The sequence below is a fragment of the Lithobates pipiens genome, unplaced genomic scaffold (genome assembly GCF_037356315.1).
Source record: "Lithobates pipiens isolate NorthernLeopardFrog02 unplaced genomic scaffold, aLitPip1_a1.2 Scaffold_22, whole genome shotgun sequence".
NCBI classification, from domain to species: Eukaryota; Metazoa; Chordata; class Amphibia; order Anura; family Ranidae; genus Lithobates; species Lithobates pipiens.
The window spans coordinates 218,097,464-218,106,864 of record NW_027507784.1 but is presented as its reverse complement, the minus strand read 5'-3'; positions in this window follow the sequence as shown (position 1 = coordinate 218,106,864).

The window sequence follows — 9,401 nt, the reverse complement described above, 5'->3', positions numbered from 1 at the left end:
CCGATGTGCTCGTGTCGCCCGGACACGGCGCATCTCAGATCGGCAGGAGGGCTCTGTGATTGGCCCTCCTGATCACATGACGGCCGTGTCCAATCACGGCCATCATGTGATGTAAAGAAACAGCCGGTTGCTAGGCAATCGGCTCCTCCTCTCCTCACACAGAAGTCATCGCTGAGGAGAGGAGAGCAGATCGCTGCAGCCGGCTGATGATCAGTGAGTATGAGCTGTTTTTTACAGCTTTTTACTCACTGATCACCAGTCTAGTGTAAACGCACAACACACCACACAGTATAAACACAGTCCCCATGAAGAAGTCACATGACGTAACGCGTAGGGATTGGCCAGAGGACGAACCGGAAGTAGAGTAAGGCGGGAGGAAGTTGTCATTATACCCTCTTCCTGATTGTGCTTGTTTTTGCAATTAAAATGTGAGAGTCTTTACTGCTTTTTAATAAATCTACCTGCCGTTTTTTAAACTACTACACTATGGAAGTCTCCTGTTTCTCTCTCTCCCCCTCCTCTCTCTTATTTTGAGCCATACACTGTGAAATAGAAGTGAAGATCCATTTCACCTATTCTGGAAGCTGGGACTGGCCCTCTAGTGGCGGAATTGTATCATTGCATCCCTCCTTTGGATTTCCTTATGGCTATTATTTATTATTTATGAATGAAATAAGAGAATCCTGGAGTTTGTTTGATTTGCTTATTCACTTCGTTTAAAGGTGAGAGTTCTGGGAGCCTTGAGTAGCGGACATTTTATTATTGTTCTATCATTAAACCTTTTTTCCATTTTTTTATATATTTTTATGCGTGCTGTATTTTGGACTATATTTTTTTTCACGGCATTGTATGTATGCACATATTTATATTATTTTGAATTTGTGTATTTTATTTGAGTGGCACGATTTGCGCAGGACACACCCCTTTATATTCATTTACACAGTCCCCACATATGTCCCCAAAACATACATGTCCCCAAATAATAAAAACACATGTCCCTAATAATAAAAACATGTCCCCCACATATGTCCCACTAAAATCCCATGTCCCAATGATTATCTGCACACATATGTACGCGATCACCTGCACACATATGTACGTGATCATTTGCGTACATATGTCCGTGATCACACAAACCAATTATTATACACTTAACGAAATTTATTTTACCAAAAACATGTAGCAGAATACATTTTGGCTTAAATTTATGACAAAATTAGATTTTATTGGATTTCTTTTAAAATAGAAAAAAGAAAATATTGTTTTTTTTTCCAAATTTCAGCTTTTTTTTGAGCTTATATCGCAAAAAAAAAAAACGGAGTCGTGAATAAATACCACCAAAATAAAGCTCTATTTGTGCGAACAAAATGCTAAAAATTTCATTTGGGTACAGTGTAGCATGACCGCGCAATTGTCACTGAAAGTGCGAGAGCGATGAAAGCTGAAAATTGGGCTGGGAAGGAAGGGGGCGAAAGTGCCCTGTATTGAAGTGGTTAAGGACTGGTATAGGTCCACATTATATAGGGTTGAGGTGCACTACTGCTGACTGCTGCCCTTATGCTGCAGCAGTCCTTTATCAGTATAGGGACTGAGGTACAGTCTGCTAATCACAACTAGGGATGAGCTTCGAGTTCGAGTCAAACTCATGTTCGACTCGAACATTGCCTGTTCGCCTGTTCAGCGAACAGTGAACAATTTGGGCTGTTCGCAGCAAATTCGAAAAGCCGGAACACCCTATACAAGTCTATGGGAGAAATCTAAAGTGCTCATTTTAAAGGGTAATATGCAGGTTACTGTCCTAAAAAGTGTTTGGGGACCTGGGTCCTGCCCCAGGGGACATGGATCAATGCAAAAAAAAGTTTTAAAAATGGCCGTTTTTTCAGGAGCAGTGATTTTAATAATGATTAAAGTGAAACAATAAAAGTGTAATATTCCTTTAAATTTCGTAGCTGGGGGGTATCTATAGTATGCCTGTGAAGGGGCGCATGTTTCTGCTGCTTTGTCTGTATTAGCCGACAATTCATTCATTCATTGATTTAAAAAAAAAAAAGCGTGGGGGTTCCCCTAAATTCAATTACCAGGCCCTTCAGGTCTGACATGGATATTAAGGGGAACCCCGTGTCAAATTAAAAAAAAAATTGACGTGGGGGTCCCCCTAAATATCCATACCAGACCCTTCAGGTCTGATATGGAAATTAAGGGGAACCCCGCATCAAATTTAAAAAAAAATTGACGTGGGGGTCCCCCTAAAAATCCTTACCAGACCCTTTATCCGAGCACGCAACCTGGCAGGCCGCAGGAAAAGAGGGGGGGACGAGAGAGCGGCCCCCTCCCTCCTGAACCGTACCAGGCCACATACCCTCAACATTGGGAGGATGCTTTGGGGGTCTGTGACCCCTCAAAGCACCTTGTCCCCATGTTGATGAGGACAAGGGCCTCATCCTCACAACCCTGGCCGGTGGTTGTGAGGGTCTGCGGGCGGGGGGCTTATCAGAATCTGGAAGCCCCCTTTAACAAGGGGACCCCCAGATCCTGGCCCCCCCCTGTTTGAAATGGTAAGGGGGTACAAAAGTACCCCTACCATTTCACAAAGAAAGTGTCAAAATGGTTAAATAAGACAAACACACTTTTGAAAAATTCCTTTATTAAAAAAAAAAAAAAAAAGATTCCAGCGGTGCTAATCCACTCTTGCTATCCCGCGACGGATCTCCGGGGTCCAGCGATGATCATATCCAGTGACGAGGGATCTCTCAGTCCAGCGATGTCCATACATCCTTCTTCTGTCTCCACTGCGGAGACTGCGGAGATCCCAGCGCTGACGTTTCTTATTTTAGGAGGGCGGGGCCACCCGTCTCCTGACCCCGCCCCTCTGACGCTGGAGAGGGAAGCCAGGGGTTCCCCAGTGACGTGTGGGTGACCCCGCCCCCTCTGATGTAACGCAGGTTTCCGTTACATCAGAGGAGGCGGGGTCACCCATACGTCACTGGGGAACCCCTGGCTCCCTTCACAAGCGTCAGAGGGGGCGGGGTCAGGTGACGAGTGGCCCCGCCCTCCTAATATAAGAAACGTTAGCGCTGGGATCTCCGCAGTGTCTCCGCAATGGAGACAGAAGAAGGATGTATGGACAGCGCTGGACTGAGAGATCCCCCGTCGCTGGATATGATCATCCATCGCTGGACCCCGGAGATTGGTCGCTGGATAGCAAGAGTGGATTAGCACCGCTGGAATCTTTTTTTTATTTTTAATAAAGGAATTTTTCAAAAGTGTGTTTGTCTTATTTAACCATTTTGACACTTTCTTTGTGAAATGGTAGGGGTACTTTTGTACCCCCTTACCATTTCAAACAGAGGGGAGCCAGGATCTGGGGGTCCCCTTGTTAAAGGGGGCTTCCAGATTCTGATAAGCCCCCCGCCCGCAGACCCTCAGAACCACTGGCCAGGGTTGTGAGGATGAGGCCCTTGTCCTCATCAACATGGGGACAAGGTGCTTTGAGGGGTCACAGACCCCCAAAGCATCCTCCCAATGTTGAGGGTATGTGGCCTGGTACGGTTCAGGAGGGAGGGGGGGCCGCTCTCTCGTCCCCCCCTCTTTTCCTGCGGCCAGTCAGGTTGCGTGCTCGGATAAAGGGTCTGGTATGGATTTTTAGGTGGACCCCACGTCAATTTTTTTTTTAATTTGATGCGGGGTTCCCCTTAATATCCATATCAGACCTGAAGGGTCTGGTATGGATATTTAGGGGGACCCCCACGTCAATTTTTTTTTTTTATTTGACACGGGGTTCCCCTTAATATCCATAAAAAACAGGGAGAAGGTGCGCCAGACTAAGTGCAGTATAAACGATAAAGTATTTATTAAAATAAAAAACATACGGCCAAATGGCTACTCACAAAGGTCAGAGTGATTTAGGCATGTAAATTAGATAGGGATGTATCCATGTCTCAATCCGGTCCACGGGGTTTGCAGAGCTGATGGAGTATAAAAGCAGACAGGGGGGACGACAATAGGCTTGCCTCTGTGTTCCAAAAGCTGATTTGGAGCAGCACCTCTGTATTTCTAATAGTTTTCATCGGTTTCCAGCTTTGTTAAGCGTCCGGATGGTCGGATGGCCGGAACCGGAAGTGCGTTCCAGCGTGGAACGCAAGCTCTGGGATCCGGAAGTGACGCGTGGGCCAATCAGAAGACGCGTTTCACAACTTCAGTTGTTTCCTCAGTTCTAGTTGTGAAACGCGTCTTCTGATTGGCCCACGCGTCACTTCCGGATCCCAGAGCTTGCGTTCCACGCTGGAACGCACTTCCGGTTCCGGCCATCCGACCATCCGGAAGCTTAACAAAGCTGGAAACCGATGAAAACTATTAGAAATACAGAGGTGCTGCTCCAAATCAGCTTTTGGAACACAGAGGCAAGCCTATTGTCGTCCCCCCTGTCTGCTTTTATACTCCATCAGCTCTGCAAACCTCGTGGACCGGATTGAGACATGGATACATCCCTATCTAATTTACATGCCTAAATCACTCTGACCTTTGTGAGTAGCCATTTGGCCGTATGTTTTTTATTTTAATAAATACTTTATCGTTTATACTGCACTTAGTCTGGCGCACCTTCTCCCTGTTTTTTGTGTTTTCGAATTCTTTAGAGAGCCCTGCTTCTCCTCTCAAGACTGTTGCTGCCGACGGTGCTTCTCCTATATTATTACAAATGCTATTGTTATTGACATTTTAAAATACTCATACTCAAATAGAGACTATACAGTGACTGATTCTTTGTGCCATCTGATCCCAAATATCTCTCTACCCTTAATATCCATGTCAGACCTGAAGGGCCTGGTAATTGAATTTAGGGGAACCCCTACGCTTTTTTTTTTTTTTTTTATCAATGAATGAATGAATTGTCGGCTAATACAGAGAACACTCATTGAATGTTCTCTGTATTACGGGGAGCCGACAATTTAGCCGCAAGTGATTTTAAAAGACTTTTTTTTCCTGCACAAATGACACTTTGTGCAGGGACAGTTCTAAGCAGCAGAAACATGCGCCCCTTCACAGGCATACTATAGATACCCCCCAGCTACGAAATTTAAAGGAATATTACACTTTTATTGTTTCACTTTGATCATTATTAAAATCACTGCTCCTGAAAAAACGGCTGTTTTTAAAACTTTTTTTTGCATTGATCCATGTCCCCTGGGGCAGGACCCAGGTCCCCAAACACTTTTTAGGACAGTAACTTGTATATTACCCTTTAAAATGAGCACTTTAGATTGTGAACGTTCGAGTCCCATAGACTTTAACCACTTGGGTACCGCACTATTGCCGAATGACGGCATTAGCGCGGACCTAGATTTCCGGGACTACGTCTATTGACGTCGTCCCGGTTACGAGCGGCCTGCGCACCCCCTGAGGGGCGCGCGCGGCGCGCTCTGTGATCGGCGAGTCTATGAGACTCGCCTGATCACCGATCCGTGCAAGGGGTCGATCCCGACCCCTTATCACGTGATCAGCTGTCAGCCAATGACAGCTGATCATGTGATAGAACGGAGCCGGTAATCGGCTATTATTCCTCCTCGCGCTGACAGCGCGAGGAGAAAAAAAAAAGCCGATCACCGGCGGCCGTGATCGGGACATCAGTCCCGATCACGGCCAGCAATGCAAGGCACCACATGCCACCTGCCAGTGCCCACCTGCCTCCCGCAGTGCCATCCTGAAGTATAACTAAAAGTAAAAGTAAGTGCCCCCCGTCTGTGCCCATAGTGCCACCCACAGTGCCACCCCACAGTGCCACCCCACAGTGCCACCCACAGTGCCACCCACAGTGCCACCCAATCTGCCTCAAAGGTGCTGCACCCCAGTGCCGCCCATCAGTGCCCAGCAGTGCCGCCCATCAGTGCCCAGCAGTACCGCCCAGCAGTGCCACCTATCAGAGCCACCTATCAGTGCCACCTATCAGTGCCCATCAGTCCCATCTATCTGTGGTACCTATCAGTGCCCATCCGTGCCACCCATCCGTGCCACTTATCCGTGCCACCCATCCGTGCCATCTTATCTGTGCCCATCTTTGCCCATCAGTGCCGCCTTATCTGTGCCCATCGGTGCCGCCTTATCTGTGCCTATTAGTGCCGCCTTAGTGCCCACCAGTGCAGCCTAACAGTGCCCACCAATGCAGCCTATCAGTGCCCACCAATGCAGCCCATCAGTGCCCACCAATGCAGCCTATCAGTGTTGCCTTATCAGCGCACTTCAATGAAGGAGAAAAATGACCCGTTTGCAAAATTTTATAACAAACTATTAAAACATGATTTTTTTTTTTTTGCATCTTTTTTTGTTTGTTTAGCAAAAAATAAAACTCCGAGCTGTAACTAAATACCACCAAAAGAAAGCTCTATTTGTGGGAAAAAAATAATAAAAATTTCATTTGGGTACAGTGTTGTATGCCCGCGCAATTGTCATTCAAAGTGCATCAGCGCTGAAAGCTGAAAATTGGTCTGGGACTGAGGGGGGTTTAAGTGCCCAGTAAGCAAGTGGTTAATAGGGTTCTAAAGTTCACACGAAGTTTAGGTCTGTTCGCAGGTTCTGGTGCGAACCGAACAGGGGGGTGTTCGGCTCATCCCTAATCACAACCTACTAGTTGCACAAAGGTCCTTAAGGACTGGTATAGGTGTACTATTTGGTGTGCAGTATATAGTTGTGTAATACACGTATAAAATACTTGCACATATAGAAAGCATAGTATAGTGCGTTTCCACTGTGCAGCATTGTGACTGCTGAGCGGTTCTGCAGTGATACTACAAAGAGTGACAAACGCAATCCAAAAAAAAAGTATTGTAACTGGTGTGATAGACCAGTGTCCCCCAAAAACAACAGATTGAAGCGGGGTGTTATATACCTTCTTCCACATACATACTGCACTTCTCTAGAGAGTTTTGTCACAGGGTCATTTAAAAAATGACAGGCAGAGGAAGAGGCAGGCCCTTCCGCAGGGGGGGTAGGGCAGGAGCAACAGGCTTGAGCCAAAGTGGGAAATTGCAGAAGGTGCGTGCGATTACTTCAAAGGAAGCACCAGAGTTGGTTGAGTGGTTCACTCAGCCTTACTCTTCTTCACCCTCCTCATCCTCTCGATCTGCACCCTCTTCTTCACTCTCTGCTATGTGCACCCCCAAAGACACTACCACTAACAACACCACCACCACATACCTTCCGCTTGAGTTACAGGAATTATTTTCTGATCCATATCAAGACATTTCTGATGCGCAGCCACTCTTGGCATTGGATCAGGAAGAGGAGGTAGCAAGAACCGCCACTCAGCAGTCTGACGACAGTACCCAGATCAGCCCAAGGAGGAGGTTGGTCCCCAGTGTTGCTGCCTACTCCGAGATCTCTAATTATAGTGGTGGGGAAGGTGACGTCGATGATGATGTGTCTAGTGATGTCACGTGGGTGCCCACAAGAGAGGAAGAGGAGGGGAGTTCAGAGGGAGATATGGACCAGCAGATAGGGAGGACAAGCAGGAATAACTTACATTGCACAGGAGGGACAAAGCAGACTGCTAATGTATCAGGAGCAAGGCATCGTCCATGTACGGTCACATCTGGCGCTCCCAGTGTGGGCTTTTTTTAACGTGTCCGCTGCTGACAACAGTGTTGCCATCTGCAATCTTTGCAGTCAACGCATTAGTCGCGGTAAGCCCAACACTCATCTAGGGACGACCGCCTTAATAAGGCACATGAGCTGCCATCACTGAGCCCAGTGGGAGCAACGGAACACACAAAGCCACACTCCAGACTCTCACCGTCCAGCCTCGTCTTCTACTTCTCCTTCTCCTTCTCCTCTCTCCTCACAATTGTCCTCCACTCCACCTTCCATCATGCCAAGCTCACGTTTTTCTGCAAAAAGGCAGGCTTCCGTGGGCCTAATGTTCGAGCGTAAAAAAATTATGACGCTGGATAACCCTCTTGCCCAACGGTTGACGACTGGCTTGTCAGAACTGATAGCCCGCCAACTACTGCCATATAAACTGGTGGACTCGGAGGCCTTTCGAAAATTTGTGGCCATTGGAACACCACAATGGAAGGTCCCAGGAAGGAAGTATTTCTCACAGAAGGGCATCCCAGAACTATATGGCCATGTTCAGCGGCAAGTGAATGTATCTCTGGCACACAGTGTCGGTGCCAAGATACATCTGACCACAGACACGTGGTCTAGCAAACACGGGCAGGGAAGGTATATCACTTTTACTGCCCACTGGGTGAACCTTCTGACGGCCGTCAAGCATGTAACCCGTGGCAGCCGTGTAGATTTGGTTTTACTGCCACGGATTGCATGCAGGCCTGGCTCTTCTTCTCCTCCTCCTCCTACTCCATCCTCCTCCTCGGCTGACTCCTCCTTTTCCGCTGCTAGCGTCTCTTCCGCTGCGCCGCCCAAGCTCCCCAGAACCTATTCGACATGCCAGGTGAGACGTTGCCATGCCGTGCTGGGTCTGTTGTGCCTGGAAGCCAAGAGTCACACTGGCCCTGCACTCCTTTCAGCTTTGCGTTCACGGGCAGATCAGTGGCTAACGCCGCTCAATTTGACAGTTGGTAAAGTGGTGTGTGACAACGGTGCCAATCTGCTTAGCGCATTGAAACAGGGCAAAATTACGCACGTGCCATGCATGGCACACGTCTTAAACTTGGTCGTGCAGCGATTCGTTGTCAAATACCCTGGGGTCTAGGACATCTTGCGGCAGGCAAGTAAAATCTCAGCCCATTTCAGAAGATCTTACACGGCCATGGCTCGCCTTGCTGACATTCAGCGGCGACACAATCTGCCGGTCAGATGTCTTATTTGTGATTGCCCAACGCGATGGAACTCAACCTTCTACATGTTTGATAGGCTGCTCCAGCAGAAACATGCAGTTAACGTCTACCTGTATGAACTCTGTGGCAGAACGGGTTCTGGGGAGCTGGTTTTTTTTTCACTGTGCCAGTGGCTGCTTATGCGCGACGCATGCAGACTTCTGCGGCCATTTGAGGAGATCACCAAACTGGTCAGTTGCAGCCATGGCGCCATCAGTGACATGGTACCTTATGCCTTCTTTATGGAGCGTGCATTGCGTCGTGTCATTGATCAAGCTGTGGAGGAGCAGGAGCGGGAAGATGAGGAAGTAGCAATGCTGGATGAATTCCGAGGGGGGGCTACTCTATCTGAGACAAGTGAACAACAGGAGTCTGAAGAGGAGTCAGAGGAGGATGGTGCCGGGGCGGATGAGGAGGAGCAAGAAGAGCATGCTTTAAACCTTTCTGGGATCCCTGTTATTGTGCGTGGATGGGGAGAGGAGAATGAAGAGGACGACATTATCCTGGATGATGAGCAGGAGCCAGGCCACCACACCGCTTCCAGTTTAGTGCAAATGGGGGCCTTCATGCTCC